The sequence below is a fragment of the Tenrec ecaudatus genome, chromosome 9 (assembly GCF_050624435.1).
Source record: "Tenrec ecaudatus isolate mTenEca1 chromosome 9, mTenEca1.hap1, whole genome shotgun sequence".
NCBI classification, from domain to species: Eukaryota; Metazoa; Chordata; class Mammalia; order Afrosoricida; family Tenrecidae; genus Tenrec; species Tenrec ecaudatus.
In genome coordinates, this window is record NC_134538.1 from 83,209,282 (window position 1) to 83,234,860 (window position 25,579).

The 25,579-nt window shown below is 46.8% G+C and overlaps 1 protein-coding gene and 1 non-coding gene across 5 annotated transcripts in view; one reads left to right on the forward strand and one right to left on the reverse strand.

Moving 5' to 3' along the window:
- The first annotated feature begins 507 nt into the window (after positions 1-507).
- The window catches only part of OSBPL3 (oxysterol binding protein like 3), a 235,460-nt gene continuing 210,388 nt past the window's right edge, over positions 508-25,579 (forward strand). For 2 of the 4 annotated variants that reach the window (XM_075558278.1, XM_075558279.1), the window contains exon 1: positions 508-818. The gene's annotated coding sequence lies outside the window, so the exon portion shown is untranslated. The remainder of the gene's footprint in view (positions 819-25,579) is intronic. The other 2 variants (XM_075558280.1, XM_075558281.1) reach the window with 1 other exon arrangement.
- Positions 25,401-25,533, reverse strand: LOC142457641 (small nucleolar RNA SNORA33). Its single transcript, XR_012786340.1, has one exon. It is a non-coding gene; the product is annotated as a small nucleolar RNA SNORA33 (small nucleolar RNA).

Below are 25,579 nucleotides of genomic sequence, written 5' to 3' on the forward strand. Positions count from 1 at the left end.
GCCCTAAAGTGCATCGCGGCCACAGCACGTTGGGGTCAGAGGCTCAGAGCCCAGGTCCCCACCCACTCTGCCCCTCGTCGCCCTGCCCCCAGGATCATCTCTTTCCCCAGGTGTTTCTCAGCTAGGACCGCGGTCTGACTTTCGAACCTTCGCAAGCCAGCCCCTCCTGCCCTGGCCCGGAAATGCCCTTCGAAGGACACCGAGGAAGCGCCTGCAGCGCGCGGGCACGGTGCAGGGGCAGCTACGGTCCCCGCTTCGGGGGTGCAACCTCACCTCCCTCTGCCCTTCCCACCTGTGCAGACCGAGGGCCCGACCTCCGCGGCTGCGTCATGGAATCCGCTGGCTCCTTCCCAGGGCCTCGCCCCACCCACCTCCCCCAAGACGACTCCTGATTGGCAGGAGTGACAGCCACTCCGCCGCCACCTCCCGCTCTCCCCGCAGGCTCCGCCCCGCCGTCTGGCCCCGCCCCCCCGCTCCTCCCCGGCCGCGCGCGCGGAGAAGTTCTGGGCAAAGTACTGGGGACTGGCCGCGCGATCCCTGAGCCGGGAGCCGGGAGCCGCGAGCCGCGAGCCGCGCGGCCGGGAGAGGCGAGAGCCAGGCTGCCGGGGCGCAGCGAGAGCGCCCACCCCGCCGCCGCCCGCCCGCCCGTCCGCCCGCCCGGGCCGTTCCCGCCCCGCTCCTGCGGCTGGTGTGGGAACTGTCAGCGGCGCCGCGCCTGGGGACCCGGCCGGCTGGGCTTGCCTCCTGCGATCTCTGCGCGCACCGGGGCGTCGGGCACCCGAGGACGAGGCGGCGTCCGCCGGCTGCGGGGCGCACAGGTAAGCGCTGGGGCGCCCGCCGGGGTGCGGTGGTGGCTGGCGGGGCCCGGAAGCGGGGAGGTCTCCGAAGGGGCTGCGATTTCGGGAGTGCCATCCGTCTCTCACGACCCATCTTTGGGCTCCGGCTCTTGGGACCCAGGGAGCGGCCGGTAGAGCCGCGCTGAGCTGGGGCTGGGGGTAGCGGGCGAGCCTCGAAGTCGCGCCAGCCGCTGGGTCCTAGGGGTTCGCTAGGTCCTGGGGTCCGGTGGGATGGCGCGGCCGGGATTGAGCCGAGAGGTCTCGGCGCTGGAAGATGCGGCGCCGAGCGGCCGCCCGCGGAGCCACAGGAAACCTGTTTCACGGGCCGCGCGGAGCTAGACCACATCCGCGGATGGGGCGCCGGGGAGCCCCGGGCGGCTGCCGGCCCCGATGCACGGCTCGCGCCGCTCGGCTGCCGGCGCTGCGGGGCCGGGGCTGGGGCTGGTGGGCACCCGCCTCTTCGGGCTTCCCGGCGCGGGGGCAGCGTTTGCAACTGCTGAAGTCGCCGACTCGCGCTCTCCAAGATCCCCTAGATATTTCCGGAGCCCCGGCGCGCCGCCCTCCACAGGCAATGCCACTTGCCAGCCGCCTTGTGCCCTCACGTGCTCCGCCTTCTCGGTTTCCACCAGTCTCCGCACCCAGGACTCTGTGAGCCCAGGAAACCCCGAAGTGGTCTCGGTGTATAGCAGTGGCCACTGCGCCGAGATGTGCGGACTCTCCCTTTGGGCACTCTGAGGTGGGCATTTAGAAATGCTTTCACCTGGAGCTGCGAACGAGAGACGAGACTTCTTGAGGTGAAAAAGCGTGAGCCTGGTTTCTGGGTACCTCTACCCCCAAACGCTGTTCCAGCTGAGGTCCCTCTTCTGGCCAGAGAGCTCATGCGAAGGCAGGCCGGGCTGAAATGCACTCAGCTAATGACCATGTGATGCCCGCCACGGCCCTGCCAGCACTGAGCAGCCCACTCTGGTGTTCCTCGCTGCACCTGCCTGGGTCTGCGATGATCTCCTATTCCTCCCGGCCCCCCTACGCCAGAATGTGGGCTTCAGGAAAGCAGATTCCTTATCCATCATTTGAACCTCAGTGTCAGAACCAGCGCCTGACACACAGGTGTGCAATCAGTATTGTGGAATGAATGACCACCTCTCTGTAAAATAGGAGAACTTGTGATCGTAATTGCTGATTTTGATCGTCGTCTTTCTATCTCCAATTTCCCCTCTCCCCACAAATAGCAATAACCACTGCTTATTGAGCACCTACTAAATACCAGGATGTGGATTACGTTCTTTGTGCCGTTGATGTTATTAGCGCAAGGCAACCTCTTGTACAACACAGTGAAATGCTACCTGGGCCTGGGCCTCCTAATCCGGTGCCGATCTGATCCGTGCGATTCTGATCAGGATTTTCATGGGTTGACTTTTGGGATAGATCACCAGGACTTTTCCCCTAGTCTGTTGTAGTCTGGAAGGTCCATTAAAATCGATTTCGCATCATACGATCACACGCCACCCTCCCCACCACCAACAACCAAACTCATTGCCATTGAGTCAATACCTTCTCAACACTATATCACAGGGTAGAACTGCACCCTGTAGCTTCAGAGACTGTCACTTTGCAGCAATAGAAAGCTTTGTCTTTCTCCCCGGAAGCAGCTGGTGGTTTTGAACTGCTGACCTTGTAGTTAGCAGCCCAAACAGAGCTCCAGTAGCAGTACACAGCCAACCACTAACAGAGGGGTGGATGATGATTGTGCTTATGGTCCATTGGCCAGGAATGGAACCAGAATCTCCTGCATGGAAGGTGAACATTTTACCACTGACCCATCCTTGCCTCCATTAAGCATCAGGACTCAACATATTGACATCGAGTCACATCTGACTCTTAGCGAATCCAAAGCTCTGGGTAGAACTGGCCCTGTGGGTTTCTGAGACTGTACACACATCTTTGTGCGAGCAGAGAGCCTCATCTTGCTCCCTCGGATCTCCAATTGGCTTTGAGTGGTTGACCATTTGCGTGGTTGTAGTAGTCTTATTACACAGGTATTGTTAAACAGTTAGCCAGCTTTCCCAGGATCATTCTGGTAGTACCAGGATTCTAGCCTGTTTTTCTCCCTCCTGCTCTGAGCTGCTTCCAAGAAAAGAAGGTGGATTTCTAGCATTATAGCCACTAGATAAGTAGATGGTTTGTTTCGTCTCAAATATTTTTGTTTGTATCACTGTATTTTCTGTAATAGTTACGGTCTTAGAGTAAGGGGCTGCCAGCCCCTGCATTATCTCATTTAAACGCCACAGTCTTGCCAGGCAGAGATGTGAAGTTATCTCCATTTTACAGATGAAAAAGTTGAAGCCTTAGTTCTGGAACTTGCCCAAGGCCAGTAGTAAATTGCGGAGCCAGATTTTGTTAATAGCCTGTCTGACTCGCAGCCCTGCTGTCCTTCCCCTACCTTGTAATATCTCTGACTCTCACTACTTAATTAGATGTTAGCCCATTTTGACAGAGCTCGATGACATAATGTATTAAAACATCCAAAGTTGAGCAATAAAACTTCCAGTGATAAAACTACCAAGTGACTCAGACTTCAAAGTCATTGCCGTTGAGCTGATTCTAACTCATAGGGACCCTATAGGACAGAACACAACTGCCCCTGTGGGCTTCTGAGACTATAAATCTTTATGGGAGTAGAAAGCTTCGATTTTCACCTGCAGAGCAGCTGATAGGTTTGAACTGCTGTCCCTGCAGCTAGTCATCAACCCAAATGCTTAACCCACTATACCATAAAGTGTCTAGTACCGTTGCAACCCCTCCCCCGCCCCGAGTTGTTGTGACTCTCACTGCCATTGATGTTTGTGGTGAGTTTATGGTTTGTTGGATTTCAATCCACAAAGTCAGTAGTTTGAAACCACCAGCTGCTCCATGGAAGAAAGGTGGGACTTTCTACTCCTGTGAAGATTTGCAGTCTTGGAAACTCGCAGGGGCAGCTTTACCCTGTCCTATAGGGTTGCTATGAGTCAGTATCGACTTATTGGCAATGAGTTTATGGTTTGTGGGCCTGGTAGACTGGGGGCTTTTAATAAAATATAGGTCAAATTTATTTGGCCTATTGCTCCCTTTTCAGAAACAAACAAACAAACAAACCAAAACTCAGTGCCCTCCTGGCAATTAAGAACGTTTGTACTACAGTCCATACTCCAGGATAAAGTGTAGGTGTTTATTTTGCAACCCCCCCCCATCATTCTAGAGCCCCCTGCCCTCCCCTAGGGGTAAGTACCGCTCACTTGGGGAAGCACTGACATAGTGGAAGAGAACTCCTCCTTCCACCAACATAAATCTTTTAAAAGACAAAGACAGATGCAACCTAAAGTGAAATCTGATTGATTTTACTCTCTGTATGGAATAAGCACCCTGAACAATAAGCTCTGTGCCTCGAGTAAAGTACTGGAGGCTGGCTAGTTCTTCTGTTCTCATCTGTAGAGCACAGTGTAAGAAACCACTGCCAACTCCCAAAGCGCGGGCAGCACGCTTTGAGTAAAACAACCCTTCACCCCTTCCTACACTTGCATTGAAGCTGAGGTGAGTTGTTGCTGGGAGCGTGGCCTGGACATCACCTCAAGGACTGTGGGCAAAATAAGGTCTCCTTTTCCCTCCTGTTTTCATTCCACTTGTTTTTCAGGAATGGATATAATGTTTTGTTTTCTTTCCCAGCATGAAGGCCTGAATAATGCACTGTTTTACTGTTGTGCTTCTCTGTAGCACTATCTTTTCTAAATTATAAATTCCAGTTGAAGAGGACTTCAAGGAGGGCCGGAGAATGCGCCAATCTAGATCCTCAGAGAAGGGGCTGGGACTTGAGGAACCAGGCAAGAAGAAAGCGGAACGAACCTTGGTTGGCAGGATGGAGACTTGATGCAGTTCTCCGCAAGTTTCTTTCCTAGCCAGGTCTACGTATTCATGAGCTCCCTGGTCTCCCCTCTGGAAACCTTCTCTTGTTTCCTGTTTACTACTGTGCCCACCCTGTGCCTGCTGCTGTCTCCCTTCTTCTCAGTGGCTTCTTTTGTATCTGCTCCTTCCTATTGCTCCTTGGTGCAGCCCCCAGGGACTTCCGCAGGCTGGCTGACCTAACATTGCCTGCAGTTGGCTTTCATTCCTTCCCACTGCCCTCCTGTCAGTCTCTACTCATAGCGACTGTAAATCTTTACAGGAGCAGGGAGCCTCATGTTTCTCCTGCAGACTGGCCTTTGAAAGGTTCAAATGTTGACTCCACCATTAGCAGCCCATGCATAACCCACTGCGCTCTCAGTCAGGGGGACTATACAACCAACCAAACCCCCGGTCTCTGTGGTGTCCATTCTGCTCCCTGTGGATCAGAGCAGTACTGTCGTCAATGGCTCATTTTCCTGGAAGTAGATCACTCGGCCTCCTGAGTGCCTCCTGTGGGCTCAATCCTCCGACCTTTGGTTAGCAGCCTGGGTTGAGAAGGGTTGGCCAATGTATTATTATTCTTTTAGGCGTTTGGTGGTTCATTATGATGGTTGGATTCATTCCATTGTGTGGATATAGAGTACTTTGTCTAGTTAAGTATTTCTTAAAATACCAGTCCTATTGAGATGTAAGCTATCTCTCGTACAGTGCATGTATCTGAAATGTTCATTCAGTGTTTTCCGCATTTTCATGTATAGCTGCTCAGTCATTGCCACAACCACCGTTACGAAGTTTTCATCATTCCAAGAAGAAACACATAACCATTGGAGTCACTCCTGGGTTCCCGCTGCCTTGTCTGCCCTGTGACCTGGCTGCCACTCATCTCCTTTCTGTCTCTGTGGCTTTGCTGGTTCTGGACTTTCCATAGAGAGGGAACTATGCAATATGCGGCCTTTTGTTAAAGCCTGGCTCTAAGGTAGCTTGGTGTATTCAGGGTGTATTCATGGTTCGTTGGTGCTGTAGTATGGATCAGTTTCTTATTCCATTTTAAGCTGAATGACTCCTTTGTCCCCTCAAACAACAACAACAACAAACACTGAAAAATTTAAGCCATTGCCCTTGAGTGAATGCTGGCGCGTAGGGAACATATGATCAAGTCATATTGCTGTTGCACAGACACCAGTTTTTAAACAACGTATTCAGTCATCAGTTGTTATAACTGGTATTGTTTGTTTGTTTTTAACTTTCTGAGCGATCCTAATACATTGTTGAGGCACAACTAGAAGTTCCTTTGAGTCTTGTTCACTGTGATGGGGCCAGTACCATGTTTGATCCAAGGTATGAGATGCAATAAACATCTGAGTGAATAAAAACAACATTAATTAGAACTCTTCTTCTGTTGGGGTCATCAAACATTTTGATCATGCAAAAGGGGTTTTCACCAAAAAGCACACTAGTGGTTATGGTACAGGTAATGGTAGTGGTTGTTTAATGCTGGGTATAATTAATGTCACTGAATTATATTCTTAAAATGATTAGAATGGCAAATTTGCATTGTATTACTTGTTAAGTACTACTGATTTGGCTCTGACTATTAACGATCTTATGTATAACAGAACAGAACCCTACTAGGTCCTATGCCATATTCTTAGTAGCTATGTCTGAGCCCTTTGTGAGCAGCCATTGTGTCAGTCCATCTCATTAAAGGTTTTCCTTCATTTCCATTGACCCTTGACTTTACCAAGGAGCCCTGGTAGCCTAGTGGTTACATGTTGGGCTGCTAACTGCAAGGTCAGCAGTTTGAACCCACCAGCTGCTCCATGGGAGAAAGATGTAGCTTTTTACTCTTGTTACACTCTCAGAAACCGACAGGGGCTGTTCTACCTTGGCCTCCAGGGTGGTTATGAGTCTGAATCACTGGATGTCAGAGAGCTTTTGTTGTTGGTGTTGTTTTGTTATCTAAATATGTTCTTTCTCAGGGACTAGTCTTCCCCAATGAAATGCTTAAAGTACGAGAAACAAGTATCACCATCTTTCATTCTCAAGAGTGCTCTGGACGTATTTCGTACAAGGCAAATTTGCGTGTTTTTCTGGTAGTTCATGATACTTTCAGTATCATTCATGAAGAGATGCATCAATTTTCCTGTATCTTTCTTTATTCATTGCCCCACTTTACTTGCATAGGAGACAATTGAAAAGACCATGGCTTGGGCCAAGTGCATGCACCTCAATCCCCACAGTGACATCTCTGCATTTGAAAGGTTCAAAGCGGTCTTGTTGCAGCACATTTGCGCAGTGTGCTACGTCATTTGATTTCTTGACTGTTGCCTCCGTGGGCGTTGATTGTAGATACAAGTAAAGTGAAATCTTTGACAACTTCAATAGTTTCTCTGCTTATCATGATGTTGCTTATTGGTCCAGTTGTGAGGAGTTTTGATTTCTTTATATTAATGTGTAATCCAAACTCAAGACTGTGGTTTTCGATTTTCGTCAGTAAGTGCTTCAACCCGCTTCACTGTTGGCAAGCAGAGTTGTGCCAGGTTGTTGAGGGAGGAGTCTTCAATCCGGATGCCTCATTCTTCTTCGTATAGTCCAGTTTCTTGGGTTATTGCTCAGCATAACTCAAGCCAAAGTGGAGTTGCCATGAGTCAGTGCCAACTCACAGCGGCCCTATAGACATGGTAGAACTACACTTGTGAGTTTCAGAGACTGTAACTCATGGGAGTAGAAAGCCACATCTTTCTCCCTTGGACTCACTGGTGGTTTCGAACTACTGACCTTGTAGATCGCAGCCCAGCTCGGAACCACTGCCACCAGGGCTCCATATGATTGAATAAACATGATGAAAGGAAACAATCCTGACTTTAAACCACGCAGTAGCCCTTTATTCTGTTTGAATGTCTGCCTTTGAGTCAAATGCAAGTTTTGCATGAGCCCAATGAAGTGCTCTGAAATTCCTCTTGTTCTCTGTGTTATCCATAGTTATGATCCACACAGTGGAATGCCTTTACATAGTCCATAAAACACCGATAAACAGGTTTCTCATTTTCTCTGCTTTCAACCAAGATCGGTGGCATCCTAGCTCTCATGCCACATTCTGTTCTGAACCTGGCTTGTTTTTCCGGCAGTTCCCTCTTGATATCCCTCTACACTAGTGTTCAAGTGATCGTCAGCAAAATTGCATGTGATAGTAATCATATTATTTCATACGTTCCACATTCTGTTGGGTCACCTTTCTTTAGGATGGGCACAAATGTGGAGCTCTTCCAGTTGGTTGACCAGAGAGCTGTCTTCCAACTTTTTTGGCATAGACGCATATGTGCTTCCAGTGCATCCGCTTGTTGAAATGTTCTCATTGGTGTTCCATCCATTCCTGGAGCCTTGCTTTGCCTGGGCCTTCACTGCTTGGGCTTCTTCCCCCAGTACCGTTGGTTCTTGGACATATGCTGATCACAGGCTACCTCCTGAAATGGTCGGATCAGGACCGCTTTCTTTTTGGCTATAGTGACTCTGTGCATTCCCTCCACAGAGGATGTTTTGGATGTTTTCTTCCTTGCTTAATATTGTGCCCAGAGAAACCTTCAGTACTTTACCATATATATTTTTAAAAGCAGGAGAGGGGAAGGAGGTCTTCATCATTGATTGTTTAAGTATTAATTTGAACAAACCAAGTGTTAAAAAAAGTGAAGTCATCATGGAAATTTGGGCGTGGATGGAAAGCTATGATTTTTAGGATTTCCAACTAATGTAGGTTTGAGAGTAAAGTACAGAGGAAATGTGTCTGTGGGTTGATGACTGCTGGGGCGGGGTGATGAGTTATTATGCTCATTTCTGTGGCTGTGATGCATGGCAGGGTTGCCACTGGCCATTCAAAGTGTGGCCAGTCCCATTGAGATGTGCTGTAATGTGAGATAGACGCTGGGTTTTGAAACCTTCGTACTGATGAAAAGCAAATATTTCAATAATTTAAAAATAAATGATTGCTTGTTAGAATGATAGTATTTTAGAAGTATTATATTACTATATAACAAGGCAAATTTCACCTGTTACTTTGCACACTTTTAAAAAGCTTGTATTACTTATCTGTTAGACAGTGATGCTCTATATATGTTTGACATTTTTTATATACTTGAAAAATCACTATTTCCCAATCTTTTCATCTAAACAGACCCTTTTATTTAAAAAAAAAAAGGGTTTCTTCATACTCCTTTAAAACAATTCTGAGTCCTTTAAAAAAAAGTCAGCCATGTTTCATGATGAAAAAAGAACAGAGAAGATTCCCTAGGGCCGCTCATCCAGTCCCCAGCTCCTCAGTCAGAGAGCGGGCATATAGCCGTGGGTATTATTTTGTGAGTAAGCACAGAAATCTAGGCAGTAATTTAATTCTGATCATGGAAATGTTATGAAACAGCAATTTACTTCTCAGTTTTAAACCCCCACATTATTATTTAAGAATAATATGTCATGCATATTCCATACTCGGGGAAACAAGAAACAAATGTATTCTGACTTTCAAACAAACATACTTTTCGGCAAAAATGGTGAGAAAATAAGTCTGGGGAAAATTCAATTCCAGGAGTATAAACAATATGAGTAAGAACAATGAAATTACCAGTGAGTATTCTTTTTCCAAGATGAAGGACATCGTCTGTCAACTTCAAAACAAAAGAATTGCGTAAGAAACTACATGCAAAATTCTTTTACAGCTTCATACGGTTATTCCATTTATTAGAAAAGATTTTAAAATATTTTGACATGCGTGGAATAAATCCAGGATTTGGGCTGGAAGGCTACACCATGCTTCCTAAATACTTTTGGGTCATGTTGGGAGGGTGGGGATATATATATATATAACTATTAAAGATCCCCACACTAGTTCTCTTTTGGTATCAAATCCTACTCATAATCACCCTAGATAGGGTTTCTGAGGCTTTGTAAATCCTTGTGGGTGCAGACAGCCTCATCTTTCTCCTTTGGAGCAGCCAGTGGGTTTGAACTGCTGACCTTGTGGTTAGCAGTCCAACACTTACCTGGCAGCACCACAGGGCAAGATTAAACTTGCAGTAGTTGCCTCCCTAGAATGAAAACATGTACGTTTCCCCTCCTCTCATACATTAAGTATTTGTTGAGTAGGGTTAAGGAGGCTTCAAACAGTGTGTGGAAAAGATGGAATGCAAAGATAATGGAATTTTCCCACAGATTTTTTGAAGGCCCTTCGTGTGTACTTTGTGCCAGGCACCTCGCTGGGTACAAAGGATATGGTGGTGAGAGTTAGACAGGCATGGTCCTCAAGGACTTAGGGTCTAAAGGGCAATGCAGACATTAAACAGTCATGCAGAGAATTCATTAATTACAATGAGAGATGAGTCTCAAAGGGAATGAGTCTGGGTTTTAATTGATACCCTGGAGAGAAAGAGGCTCCATTGTTCTGTCTAGATTCTGGGCTTTGGAAGGTCTGAGGCAGGCTGGGGGTGCCTCAGAGGAGCACCGGATGAGCCCAGTGCTGCCCTTTTGTGGTTTCCGACGGCTGGCAGGTGGTCGTGTGGAACTGGGGAGGAGGAGAGTGTAACTCCTCATCTTAGGAGGCTCTGCACACTCGACTGTATGCATGTTTATTTGTCTGTTTGTTCATGGGAATTGTATCCACTGTGGAGCCTTAACCCCCTGGTAACCCAAACAGGATGGAATCTGATGTAGCCACAAAAGTAGTTTAAAGTGACTTTTTGGCTCTGGTTCTAGTGTGACTCATGACTCAGTTGTCTGGCCTCTGAGATGAGGTGGCGGCCTGAAAGAATGTAGAGAGAGCCCACTTGGGGGATTCTCACTAATTCATGGGCATACACTGCATGGTTTAAATTCAGGAAAGGTGTACATCAGTGTATTCTCTCGCCATACTTATTCAGCCTGCATGCTAAACAACGCATCAGAAAAACTATTCTATGAAGAAGAATGTGGCATCAGGATTGAAGGAAAGCTTATTAACAACCAGTGACATGCAGGTGACCCCACCTTGCTTGCTGAATGTGAGGAGGACTAGATGCACGTGCTGATGACGATCGAGGATGGTACCCTTCAGCCTGGATTATGGGCCAATGCAAAGAAAACCACAGTCCTCACAAATGGACCAAGAGGGAACATCGTGATAAACAGAGAAAAGGTTGACGTTGTCAAGGATTTTGTCTTGCTTGGCTCCACAATCAATAGTCTCTGGAGCAGCAGTCCAGAGATCCAAAGACGTGTTGCACTAGGTAAATCTGCTGCACAACCTTCTTTAGAGTATTGGAAAGCAAGCATGTTACATTGAGGACTAAGGTATGACCGACTCCTGGCATTTTCTTTTCTTTTCTTGACTCTAAATATATATATTTTTCCAATTAAGATCATTTTGTTGGGGACTCTTAACAACTCTTATAACATTCCATACATCCATTGTATCAAGCATTTTTCTACATATGTTGCCATCATCATTTCCTAAACATTTACTTTCTATTTGAGCCCTTGGCATCAACTCCTCTTTTTTCCCTCCCTCCCTTCCTCGTGACAGCTTGATAAATTAACATTTATTATTATTTTTATATCTTACACTGAACGCTGTCTCCCTTCCCCTTGGTTTCTGTTGTTCGTTCCACTCGGAGTGGGGGGCGGGGATGGTGGTATTTTCAATCACGTTATATGCATGTGAAAGTCAAACCTTGAATAAGGAAGACTGAAGAAGAATCAATGCCTTTGAATTGTGGTGCTGGAGGATAATATTGAAAATACCGCGGACTACCAAAAGGACAAACCAATGTGCCTTGTAACAAGTACGACCAGTGTGCCTTAGCGGCAAGGATGGTGAGACTTCGTCTTACGTACTTTGGACATGTTGTCAGGAGAGACCAGTCCCTGACGAAGGACATCGTGCTTGGTATTGGGGCAGTGAAATTGAGGAAGGCCCTCAAGGAGATGGATTGGCACAGTCATTGCCAAACTGGACTCAAGCATCGGGACAATTGTGAGGGTGGCGCAGGAGTGGGCGGTGCTTTGTTCTGTCGGGCACAGGTGTGTTAGGGGCCACACTGACCTGAGGGCACCTTTAGGGTTTTCAAAGGCTAATTCTAGTAGATCACTAGAAGTAGATCACTAACGTAGATCACTGGAGCTCTTCTCTGAGGGTCCCGTGAATGGCTCTTTAACCGCTCGGTTAGCAGCCAGGAGTAGAAAACCAACTAGCTTTGATACGCGGTGCCGGGAGTGAGAAAGAACCGTGACAGTGATCTCGAGCCCTAGTAACTTCTGCGCAGCTCCTGTGTGCCCGGCTGTGTGCTTTCCTGACCGCCGTCCGGCAGAGCTTCCTCTAACTGAGAGGGTGGCTTCCTTCTGGGTTAGTGTCTGGCGGTATCCTTGCCCTTGGGTCAGTATCCACTTGCAGAGAGATGGCTTCTTGGCTTTGGGTACAGACTGCTGGGGACAGAACAAAGGGCTTCTTTTCCTTAACCCAGATGTGACCCCTCGGGCCAGCGCATTGGCGGCCCCAGCCTGGACTCTGGGTTTAGTGGCAAGAGCCACGGAGCTTCTGTTGCTGGGCGCCCACCCCTCTGGCAGCATCACTGTGGTGCTGGGTTCCCGGGTGCTGAAGCAGTGCCCGCCCCTGTCTGTTCTGCCTCCTCATCTATTCCGGAGCATTTTTACAGGCTCCATTTGCTATGTGGGTTTCCGAGTTATGCTGGGTTGTCTAGCGAAACAAAGCAGTGGCACGCATCTGTGTGCGAGATGGAACTCGACATCAAGAAGATGGCCCAGCCAAGTTTAGCTGGCAGCCTCCTCAGACTCAAGTGGCAGCAGGACAATGACATGGAAGGTTGAAACAGGGAGCTGCAATCTGGTGTGTGCAGCCACGTGGATCCAAGGTCGGCGGGAGGTGGCAGGGCTCTGACTGCCCTCAGGGTGAGGTGGCGCACACGGCTGGCCCTGCATGCAGACACCGAGTCCCAGCGAGGAGGAAGAGGAAGTGACAGAGAGGAATGTCTCTCTTCCAGTTTGCTGCTCCACAAAAGGCTACACCCCCAAGGACGCATCCTCAGACTACCACTTGATTGACAGGTTGGATTCTGCCCCTAGCCAGGAGTGTCCAGTTGCTAACAGCCACAGTGTCTATTGCTTCTACCCAAAGAACCCTCACCAACAGAGGCCCAGAGAGGGTTACACAAGTAACTTGTTCACGGTCCAAAGTCAACAATCGCAGGGTTTGGCTCTGGCCCGGTCATCTTGCCTCCTCTATTGCTGAATCTTTGATCAGAGAGCCCCTCCCAGCAGTGCTGCTGGTCCCGTGTGACCTGTGTGTCCCCACCTCTGTAGGCTCAAATATGCAGAGGAGATGAAACCTAGACTATCTAAATGCCCCTGGGTTGGAGGGGCTTGCTCCTCGCCATGCAACTTTGGACACACTGTGCCCCGGTACCTAGGGGCTTTAGTTTGAGGAAATAGCCAGCCGCCACGGTTTTCAGTGTGGGCTCCAGACCTGTCGCATCAGCCTCACCTGGGAGCTGGCTAGACGTGCACATTCTTAGGCGCTACACCCGGCCCACAGAGTCAGAAAGGCTGGGGTGCCAGCCCCGCAGTAATGGAGATGCTCTCTCAAGTGGGAGAACACCCACCCACCCACACCCATGACGCCCTTGTGTGTGTTCTGAGTAGAACTGCCTTCCTCGGGCTTTTGGAAGCAGAGTATCAGGCCTTACTTCTGAGGTGCCCCTAGAGGGACTCGATCCACCAATGTTGTGATTAGTAGTCCAGTGCTGTACCACCCCGGGACACTGAAGCTAAGGCAATTTAACATCATTTTTTAAAAATGTGTGTGGACATAGGAAGCTGCCAAAGAGTAATTAGTCACCGTCCCTGGTGCTTTGAGAACGTTCTGTTCAGGAGAGGGATGTGCAAGCACAGTTGTAAGGGACAAGGAGGGGTGTGATGCTTGCTGCCCAGGCGATACTGAGGTGCTGCAGGAGCTCAGGAGCAAGGGGCGGCACCTCTGCGGAGAAGTGGGCATTTAAGCTGAGCCTCGAAGGCCACATACAATTGAAAAGGGAAGGGAATGGAGGGTTACGAAAAAGGACGTTCCACCCGGAGGATGTACCAGGAGTCACTGTGTAACATTTTAAGGAATGAAGGGCTGTCTAAAATGATGAGGGGGAATGGGTGTTTTAATGGGGAAAATAACTGGACATGGAAAATGACAGACAGTGGACACGACAGGAACTGTCTGCTTTATCAAAAGGAAGGCTGGTTATGGTAATGATGACTGGAGTTGGGAATGTGGCCATGTTCTAGGGCACCAAAGAGACCCCAAATCTCAACCAAAATTTAAGAAGAACATTTTTCTGACACAGGACAAAGGCATAGACAGAAACACATCATCCTCTTAAGGGAGACACAAGGCCATAAAGATGTCCCAGGATTTACAGACATGCAGCTACTTAAATAAGCCATGGAGCACAAAGAAAACGGTCACAAATTCATGATTGGTAGCAGAATCATCCTTGGGACACAGTGTTAGACAGAAGAGCTTATAAGATTGATCCAGCGTCTTCTGACCGAGGCAGTCAGGGCATGACTCTGGACCAGGAAACCCTCAGGAGGGTGATCCCCATGAATGACACACTCAGGCGACCCCTGAAGGGAGGTTTCCCTCCCTGGTTGGTTAGAAAGGGAGTGGAGGCAGTCTGCTTTCTAATACACACTGCCTAAAGGCACAGCTTCTCTCATGCCTCATTAGTTAATGTTGTTGTTGTGAAGTGCCCTCAGTGGGATCCACCCAGAGCTACCTTATGCATAACAGAACAGGACGGCACATTCCTGGGCCATCCTCACAATCATTCTTTTGCTTGAGCCGATGGATGCAGCCACTGTGTCCATCCATCTTATTGAAGGCCTTCTTCTTTTTCGGTGCCTCTCTACCAAACGTGATATCCTTCTCCAGGGACTGGTCTCTCCAGACAGTATGTCCAATGCATGTAAGATGAAGTCTTGCTATCCTTGCCTCTACAGAGCACTCTGGCCTTACTTCTTCTAACACAGATGGGTTTGGCCTTTCAGCAGTCTATGGTATTTTCAGTATTGTGTCCTAGCACCCCAAGTCAAATGCATTGATTCATCTACAGTCTTCCTTAAGCATTGTCTAACTTTCACATGCATATGAGGGATACCACAGCTTGGATCAGGTGCACCGTAGTCCTCAAAATAACATCCTTGCTTTCCAATACTCTACAGAGATCCTTGTGCAGGAGATATACCTAATACAATACATCTTTTGACTTCCTTTCTTTTTAAAAATTAATCATTTTATTGGGGGCTCTTATAGATTTTATAACAATTGAAATAGTTATTGCTCCAACTGGCTGATAAACACGTGGGGTTAACTGAAGGGCAGAGAGATAAATGGTTCCATGAGCCTCACCCTTCTGGTCCTCAGGTCTCTTGTTCTCTGATGGTCGGACCAGGGTGCAGCTGCTTTAGCCAGTTCCCTGCTTCAGCTGACAAGGTTCACTTCCTGCGAGACATCCCTGAGTAGAAGCCACAGGGACCTACCCTGATGCAGGCCTGGGTGCTGGAGCAACCACGTGGAGACCCCTGCCAGTGATGAGATGCTTACACGCTCACTGATTTGGCTTTCCTCCTGCAGTTGGCACCATTGCGTGTATTTTGTGAGATGGAGGAGGACTTTGTAGATTGGTGTTGGACATAGGGACTAATGTTGGACTTAAGGGCTTGGGCAGCACTGGGTTGGGATGCTTTCTTAATGTACACTTACCCTTTATATAAAACTCACTCATGTATATACATTTGTGTTTCTGTGGCTTTGTTTCTCTAGTCTACCCAGGCTAACTCCACAATCCTTAAATCAATTGTATCAAGCACACTTGTACATATGTTGCCATCAACATTTTCAAACCATTTTCTTTCTACTTGAGCCTTTGGTATCAGCTCTCCCCTCCCCCACCCTCCCACCCTCATGAATCCTTGATAAATTATATATTATTATTATTGTTATTTTCATATTTTACACCATCTGCTGTCTCCCTTCACCCACATTCCTGTTATTTGTCCCCCTGTTTTTTGATCTCTTGACTGCTGCTTCCACGAGCGTCAGTCGTGGATCCAAGCAAGACAAAATCCTTGACAACTTCAACTTTTTCTCCATTTACCGTGATGTTAACTATTGGTCCAGTTATGAGGATTTGGGCCTTCTTTGAATTGAGTTGTAATCCACACTGAAGACTATAATCCTTGATCGTCATCAGCAAGTGCTTCAATTCCTCCTCACTTTCAGCAAGCACGGTGTGTCATCAGCATGTCACACAAGTTGTTACTAAACCTTCCTCTAATCCTGACACCACATTCTTGTAATGGTGCAAAGGAATTCAATGGAAACTTAATTCCCATTTGAAACCAACAGCCTCTCTGCCAGAGAAAGATGAATCTTTCTACTTGCATAAAGATTTATGATCTCAGAAACCCACTGGGCAGTATTACTCTGTCCCGTAGGGTCACTATGAGTCAGAATCAACTCAGTGGCTATGAATTTGGGGTTCTTTGGTTCCTCGAGGAGTGTCTGATAAATTAGAGCGATCATGAGACTGTGCTGTGAGGCAGGAACTGTTTGGTCTCTCACATCCCCCTAACTGAAAAACTGATCTCAACTGAGATGAGCCCTCCTGAAGAAGTGGTTTTTAAGATTTATACATTAGGGAGTGATAAATGGATCATAAGCATTAGACAGACACATCATATATAGCACTGCTTGGGAAACGGGTCTGTTTTGTACCCCAAAGAAGGCACAAGGTGATGAGACTTGAATGAGGTGTCATGGGGGAAAGGAAACAGGAGCGGTAACAGTGACACGTACCAGACAGTTGGAATGGCAGCTCCTAGCACCTGAGACCTTAGGGAGGGGGAGAGTCGTTGAGAGAAATGACACAGAAGGTTCTGTGGTGGATGCAAACTAAACTCACTGCCATCAAGTCGATCCAAACTAATAGTGACCCTGTAGGACAGGGTAGAACCTGTCCCTAGGGGTTTCTGAGACTGTAATGCTTAGTGGAAGTAGAAAGCCTTCTCTTCCTTGAAGCAGCTGTTGCTTTGAACTGCTGCCCTTGGGGTTAGCTGCCCAATGAATAGCCACTAGCCATCAGGTCATTATTTGACAAAGGGTATTGCTACAATCGGGCAAGAAAGAGAGTTAGAGCTTACTTCACTCCTTCTCCCAAATAATCCCCAATGAATCAAGCCTTTACTATTAAAACAACCAGGGAAAAATAGAACTCTAGCTAAATAATAATGGGGAGGGGAGGGTCATATAAGGTAAAAAAACAAAACCCAGATATTGCAAGATAAAAGGTCGATTTATTAGATTATATCCAATTTTTGCAAGACCTTCCAAACTTTGGAACTATGTCAAAAAACAATAAGATTAGAAAAATAATTGCAGTCCACATGACAAGATGCCCTCAATATATGCTGTCAGTGTATCCATGCCAAACCCACGGCCAGTCAACGTGATCACAAGGCCTAGCAACCTTGGAAAGGGTTTCTGAGGCCAGAAATATTTATGGAAACAGATTTTTCTTTTCCCTTTGGAGTGGCTGGTGGCTTTGAACTGCTGACCTTGAGGTTAGCAGCCCAACATTTGAATATTAATATATATGGAATAACCTATAAAGAACTTCAACCACTCAATGTGAGAAAGACTATAGAGGCAAAAATATGAACAGACAGTTCATGAGAAACATATAAATGTTTAACATATTTGATGAGGGGGCTTTATAAAGTTTGTGGGAAAACGGAATTAGAAGACAATGGAACTTTTTAATGCTTCCTTACGAACATTTTATCCTCATTCATAAAAAGAGGAATACAGATGAAAACTTCAATGACATGCTTTTCTCACCTATCAAATTGGCAACCCACACTGTTTTAACATTCTGTTGTTGACCGGGCCTTGAGGAAACAGCCAGCGCTTCATACCTTGTGGCTGGGGGCGTGACCCAGGCCAGGATCTGTGCAGGGCCACTGCCAGAATGTACCTAATTGCAAACGTGTGGGCCCTTAGAGCCAGGGATCGCAAGTCTAGGCATTTTATCCTGAAGGCAAGCACATGCGCAGAATGATATATGTACAAGGTTGTTGATTGCAGGCTTTGAATAAATAAAACCCAATGGCCCATTAATAGGGGAGTGGTTAATAAATAACGGAGCAGCTAAAAAACGAGGCAGCTCTCTGCCTCTACTGATAGGGAACGATCTCTGACATTTATTAAATTAAAGCAGAACAAATTATAGAGGACCTGGGAATATGGTGTGCATACTATATATGCCAAGGTCTGTTTGGTAGAGGAGCCCTGGTGGCATAGTGGTTACGTGTTGGACTGCTTACCGTAAGGTCAGTAGTTTGAAACCGCCAGCGTACTCCTAGACAAGAAGACAGGGTTTTCTACTGCCATCAAGAGTTACAGTCTCGGAAACCCACAGGGGAAGTTCTGCCCTGCCCTTTAGGGTGGCTCTGAGTCAGAAGTGACTGGATGGCAGTGAGTTTGGTTTTTGTTTGGTTTGCTTCCATTTGAGTAAAGATAGATCCATGCATATGTACATAGACACAACCGTTATGTGTATACACACATGCGCGCACACACACAGAACATGTCAAACTGATGTGCTGGTGCCTGTTCACATCCGCTTCTGTGCATCTCTTCCCAGCCCCTAGGTCAGTGACTGTAGGCTGGCTGTTTAAAATCAGTTATGGGAATCAGCAAAGGGGACAAATCAGGAATTTGTTTTGCTCAAGTTTGGGTTTCTGGAGAGTTGGTGGTTAAACATTCATTAGCATCCACTGTGTTGATCCAAATAGAAAATATCTCTTGAAGGAGACATAAGAGGCTGATATAAACAGATTACCTCCAGGAAGGAGGACTGTGGATAGGGGAGGTCAGACTTGAGGTTTAAACAGTAACCGTTTGAATTTTGTTCCGACTTAATGTCGCTTATTCTGAAATTATTACGTGTAGAAAATAAAAAAGTAGCTCAATGACAAGGTTGCTGAGACCAATAAATGAGGGAAAGAATCATCTTTTTAGTAAAGTGGTGCTGAGATATTGTTAGTCTGGGTTGACTAGAGAAACAAACCCAGAGGCACTCAAATGTGTATAAGAGAGAGCTTTCTATCAAAGCTGTTGTTTATTGAGAAAACATCCCAGTGAGATCCAGATCAAGTCCATAAGCCCCATATTAACCCATATGTCTGATATCAGTCCATACATTCCTCTTTAGACAACACAGCTGAGTGCAGGAAGATCACAGGCTCGCGCTAGAAAGTTTTGTGGGTCCAGTGGTTGTGGAAGCATCTCAAAGCTGGGATGGGTCTCCAAGTGGCTCCTCCAGCTAGCTAGCTCCCTGAGTGTCTCAAAAGCAGGAAAGGGATGTCAGAGAAAGAGTGGGTTCCGCCTCCAGTAAACTATTCATCTCTACCGCCTCCACGTTAGGCCATCAAGCTGCGACCTGATTGACAGGCTACACTCCACCCCTCCACTCCACTCTTAATACCCTCAAGTTGACAGAAGATTATGTAACTACCACAGACACGTAGGAAAGAAAGAATGTACCTGAACCCATAATTTACACAACATACAAAATTAACTTCGAGTAGATCAACAACTTAATTGTAAGAACTAAAACTATAAAACACTTAGAACCAAATGTAGGGTTACGGGTAGGAGCCCTGATGGCGGGGTGATTGCATATTGGGGGGCTAACCACAAAAGTCAGTTGTTTGAAACCACTAGCTGCTCCGAGGGAGAAAGATGAGGCGTTCTTCTCCCATAAAGAGTTACAGTCTCAGAAACCCACAGGGCCTGTTCAACCCTGCCCTATAGGGTTCCTGTGAGTTGAAATTGACTTGAGGGCATTGAGTTTGTGTTTGATTTGGGACTTGGGATCTATGATAGATAAATTGAACTTCATAGAAATTAAAAACTATTGTGTATCAAAGGAGTTTATCAATAAAATGAAGGGAATGGGAGAAAATATTTGGGAGCCATATGTCTGATACCCTAATCACCTGTCAGTTTGTTGTACTGTGGTGGCTTGTGTGTTGTTGTGACATTGTGAGTGGCCTGGTCTTGTGGATCAAAACAAAACATGCAGACTGGGCTAGACTAGCGCGACCTATTTGTTTGTCACTGGCTGATTTTCAGAAATATGTTGCCAACTCTTTCTTCCTAGTCTGTCGTAGTTGGAAAAAGTTCTGTTGAAAACCACTGCAGCATCATGGCAACAGATAAGCCAGACTGACGGACAGGTGCTGTCTGCACTTGAGAATCAAACCTGGGCCTCTGGTAAGAAAGGGAGGATTCAACCACAGACACCAGGCCGACTCAAACTGCAAGCTCACTGCCATCGAGTCAGTTCTGACTCACAGCAACCCTTCAGGGCAGAGTGAAACTGCCCCTTTGGAGCCCTGGTGGTGCAGTGTACATTATGCCTTGGGCTGCTAGCAGCAAGGCTGGCAGTTCAAAACCTTCAGCCGCTTCTCGAGGGAAAGCAGAGGCTTTCTAATCCCCTAAACAGTCATGGAAACACACAGGTGCAGTTCCCAATAGGGTCTCTTTGCGTCGGAATCAACTCAATGACAGTGAGTTTTGGGTTTTAAGTCTTCACAGGTGCAGAAAGCCTAATTTCTCTCCCCTGGGGAGGCTGGCGGGCTTGACTTGCTGACCTTGTGGTTACCAGCCCACCGCGTAGACCATATACCACCACCGTGAGAATCCACTTCACCCCCACGGGGTGGGCTCATATCAGCAAACAGTAAGTGTTGGCGAGCTTGTGGAGAAATTGATGGAAAGGTTAGAAACAGGAAAACATGAACCAGTTTAACGTCTGATGATAACCTAAGCTATCATAAGAACTTGTGGTGGACAATGTAGATGGCCTGGGAATATATGTATTTAGTGGGTCTGCAACCAGGGCCTGGGATGCCGATTGCAGATTTGGTTTTCCTCTGAGTTTTATTTGGGGATTAAGTTGAACTAGCCTATGCGGTGGTGTAGTTTACGGTATCTTAAAATAAATCTCTCCCTGTACTGTGGGATGGAGGCTATATTTTCTAGATGCCAGTGACTTGGGAAGAAACAAAAACCCCAGACCAAGTGTGTTGCCATCTAGTCAAGTCCATCTCATAGCGACCGTGTAGGACAAGGTCGGACTGCCTCATGGCTTTCTAAGACTGCAACTCTAGACGGGAGAGTACAGAGCCTCGTATGTCTCCCGTGGAGCGGCTGGTAGATTAGAACTGCCGACCTTTCAGTTAGCAGCCAACACATCTTCACTGTGCCACCAGCTCAAGGTGAATAAAGAAATAGTTGTTGACATTACTTTTCTGAATAATTGATTACTTTATGAATTCTGCTTGAGAAGGAATGATCCTGCCTCACAAGGCACACACAAGTCCTGCCTCTTTTTTGCCTTATCAATGTATTAAAATAATGTAAAATATCACCATGACTAGGTTTTCAGTTCAAGGGGGCTTGCTGGTGCCGAGGTTAAATTACTAGGCTGCTAACTCAAAGGCTCACGGTTTGAACACCCTCCCACCCCCAGCTGCTCTGTGGGGAACAGACCTGCCATTTGCTCCCATAAAGATTCTAGGCTAGGGAACCCTTTGGGGGAGCTCTGTTCTGTCCCTCGGGGCTGTTGAGATTCAGAGTGACTTGGTGGCATGGAACAAACAGATTTTCAGCACAGCCTCTCTCTAGCTCAGTACTGGCTTTGTTGTCTTTGTCCTTAAATAGTAATACCAACAATAAGGTGAAAAAAATAAATGGGTAACATTGTTAGCTGCCCTTTGAATTGGGTCCAGCTCACAGTGCTCCTGTGTACAATAGAATGAAACATTGCTAGCCCAGTCCTGCACCATTTCCCCGATCTTTCCTGCATTTGAGCCCATTGTATGGCGGCCAACTGTGTCATTGAGAGAGTCTTCCTGTTTCCATGATGCTCTACCAGAGCAAGCATGATGCTATCCTTCTCTAGGGACTGGTCCCTCCTGAGGAGATGTCCAAAGGACGTGACGTGAGATGAAGTCTCACCATCTTCACTTCCAAGGAGCATTCTGATTGTGCGTCTTCCGTGGTTCAGCAAAGACTGCATGGTGCTATGAAAACCTGCTAATGCGTCCGATTCTTGACTTGTAATTCCTGTTTTTCCAGTCTTTGGATCCTAAGGGCTAAACTAGCTTTCCAGTTTGCTGATTTCTTTACCCCTGCAGCATTTGTTCCCTGATTAAGGGCCTGGAAGTCTCTTTTGTTCTCTGGCATCCAAAGGTCTTATTTCCATAGGTGTATCTACATAGACATTGATAAATATTTATATAGGGCAGTCACCTTTTCTGTACTGCAAATTAAGATACCTTTGTCGGACAAATGCTGGGGATCAGAGGGATCGAGGCAGGGCTGGAATTTAGGACGCCTCTGTAAATGTGATGGTATTTTACTACTTTGCTAAGAGCAAATCAGACCAGTCACCCTTGAGTCAGTTCCACTTTGTGGCAGCCTAGTAGAACTGTACTTTGGGAGGGTTTTAAGGTTGGGACCTTTTAGATGCAGCTCGATCATCAGTCTTTTCTGTCTCTGGCTCGGCTCGGCCACCTTCCTGGTTTGTGATTGAGGGCTTGGCTGTTGGCACCAGCGAGACTCCATCGAAGATTGTTGCTGTGTGCTGTAGAGTAGGTTGTGACTCTCAGTGAACCTCTGTTCGCTGTGGATGACTCTGCAGGGTTTCCTGTACAGAGGCAGTCTCCTTCGGTCTTTTGTCCCATGGAGCTGTTGTAGGTTTGTTGTTGGAACCACCGACCCAGCCTTTGATTCGCACTTGAGCTCATGGTCATTGTGTCACCAGGATGCCTTCCTTCATAGACTCAAACCCAACTCACTGCCATCGATCGCGTTCATGCCAACGCACAGTCAGCCTGGAGGACAGGATATAACTGCCTCCTTTGAGTGTCTTCAGACTGTAGCTCTTTACGGGAGCAGAGAGCCTCGTTTTCCTCTCGAGGAGTTGCCCATGGGTTCAAACTGCTGACTTTGTGGTGAGCAGCTTGGTGTGAAGTCCACTACTCCACTGCAGCTCGTTTCCCAGACTAGCTGGAGGTGATGCTCGAGCTAGGGTCTTGCTCTAGCTAGGTAATCCAAGCTGAGGCTTAGCACATCGTGGACGCCTCTGCATTGCTGGGGATAATACTGTTTCTCCTTTCTCCTCTCAGACGAGCTCTGTGAAATTTACCCAAGTGTTAATCTATGTGAATAGGGTGCTGGAGGCAAGGAGAGTCAGTAATTGCCCCCTGGGCAGGGAGCCAGCTAGAGGAGTTAGGGGCTCGTGAATGAGACACACACACACACACACACACACACACACACACACACACACACAATAGTAGACTTTCCTAGAGCAGGTGGCTGAGAATTTGAGCAGCACCAATGACCTTAACACAGATCACTGCCCACCTCCCTACCGTGCCCCCCCCATTGTTTCTCATTTTGTGAATCTGTGTTGGGATCCAAGCTTCTGCCTGCCTAGCACGTTTCCACGGGAGGCTGGTGTTCCTGGTCCAGAGACTAGTGTGAGAGTCCAAGCTCTGGCTTAGAAGGCAGGAAGTAGTCTGGACCTTAACCAGCCCTGAGTCCTCTCAGCTTCGAGAAGAAACAGCATACTGGGTTTCACAATCCTTTACTTTTCACCTTTGAAAAACACTTTAGTGTTCTGCATTCCTCCCAATAGCCCTGTGGGTAGGCAGGGCAGGCAGTAACCTTGACTTACCCACAGGGCAAATGGTAGAGCTGAGACTTGGGTCTGGGTGTTCTTACTGTAGATTGAGTTGCTCCTTTAGCGGCTTAGCAACCCTGGTGGTGTAGAGGTCTCATGTTGGGCTGCCCCTGGGGGTCAGTAGTTTGAAACCAGCTTTTCAGCAGAAAAGCGAGACTGTCACTCTTGTAAAAAGTTAGACTGGAAACACCAGGGGCAGTTCTACTTTGTCCTATAGGATCACCTATGAGTTGGAATTGACTAGATGGCAGTGAGTTTGGTTTTTTGCTGTTTTGAGCTGCAGAGTCAGTGTTTTGAACCTCCCAGCTCCTTGGGGAAAATACGAGGCTATCAGCTCCCATAAAGGTTTGAAGTCCAACAGAAAAGTGGGTGAAGGGAGACGTCGGACAGGGCACGATATGATAAAATAATAGTTTATAAATTACCAAGGGTTTATGAGGGAGAGGGTAACGGAGAGGGAGGAGAAAAAATGAGGAGCTGATGCCAGGGGCTTCAGTGGAGAGCAAATGTTTTGAGAATGATGAGGGCAACGAATGTACAGATGTGCTTTACACAATTGATGGATGTTTGGATGGTGATAAGAGTTGTGTGAGCCCCTAATAAAATGATTAAAAAAAAAAAAAGATTTGAAGTCTTGGAAACCCAAAGGGGTATTTCTACTCTATCATATAATCTCTATAATTCTATAGAGACTTGATGGCTGTGAGTTTGTTTGTTTGCTTGGGGTCACCAGGAGTCAGAATTGATTTGAAAGGCAACTACAAGGGGCTCCCAGAAAATACCCGGAAAAAAAGCTCTGTTAGGTGGAGCTTTCATAGCACGCATTTCCCCACTAAGTGGGCATCGAGCAGCTTGCTCTGAGTTCTTATACCCAGTGGCATCGTCTGGGAAGGTTTACTCTGGTCACGGTGAATTTTTTTTATAAAAGCCGTTTTGCTTGAACCTCATTTTTTTGTGATGACCAATTTAAGAGAACAGGATGCGGCTGTGAAATTTTGTTTCCTGCTCGGGAAAAAATGCCGCAGAAACTGGTGTGCTGTTGACAACAGCTTACAAGGTCAGTGCCATGCGGAAAGACTCAAGTGTATGATTCAAAAAAGGTGAAATATAGATTGATGATAAGCTTTGTTCTTGATGTCCATCAACTTTCCCCAATAAAATGATGAAATTAAAAAATACTATTTACAGGGAAAAAAGAGATTGTTTTGTAAAAAATTTAAATACATTTCTTTGGAGGCAGGAGTGGGGTGGGATGGGTGGATTCCTGGGTTCTTATTTTGGTACCCCTGGTATAGTGCCTTTCAAACTCTTGGAGATGATGTCCTTTGATAACTTCAATGTTTATTTTTATTCAATACTCTGTAAAATCTAAATCTTGTATCACAACTCAATATGTATGTATCTGTGTGTATATAACTGAACAAAAGGGTCATGTAATGATACCTACCTTTACTGATTGTTCTCTTATTCTATATATTTTAAATATATATTCTATATATATTTAAGAAAAACTTTAGATTTTACAACAGTGTTAGATTGGTAGGAAGAGTACAGTGAATTCTCATTTTCCCACATTAACGTCTCCTATTAGTGTGGTACATTGATCACCACGTATGCATCAATGTGGACAAATTGTTACTCATAAAATTCTGCACCCTCTTCAGATTTCCTTCACTTTTACCGCATGCCCTTCTGTTTTAGAATCCCCGTTACAGTCACTTGTCATTTCCCCGGCGATGACTGAACGGCGACCGTTTCTGAGGCTGCTTGTTTTTTGAGGACCTTGAACCTTTTTTTTTTTTTTTAATGTAGCCACTTTCAGGGACCTTAAGGATCTCAATTATCCTTAAGGCTCGTAACATGGCTTTACTGCTATTGCCAGCTTTTCTAAATTTCTGCACAAACACATACACGTTAGCAGAATCAATGGCTGGCTTCTAGGACCTTGAACCTTCTGAGGAGCACTGGCTAGCTATTTTGGGG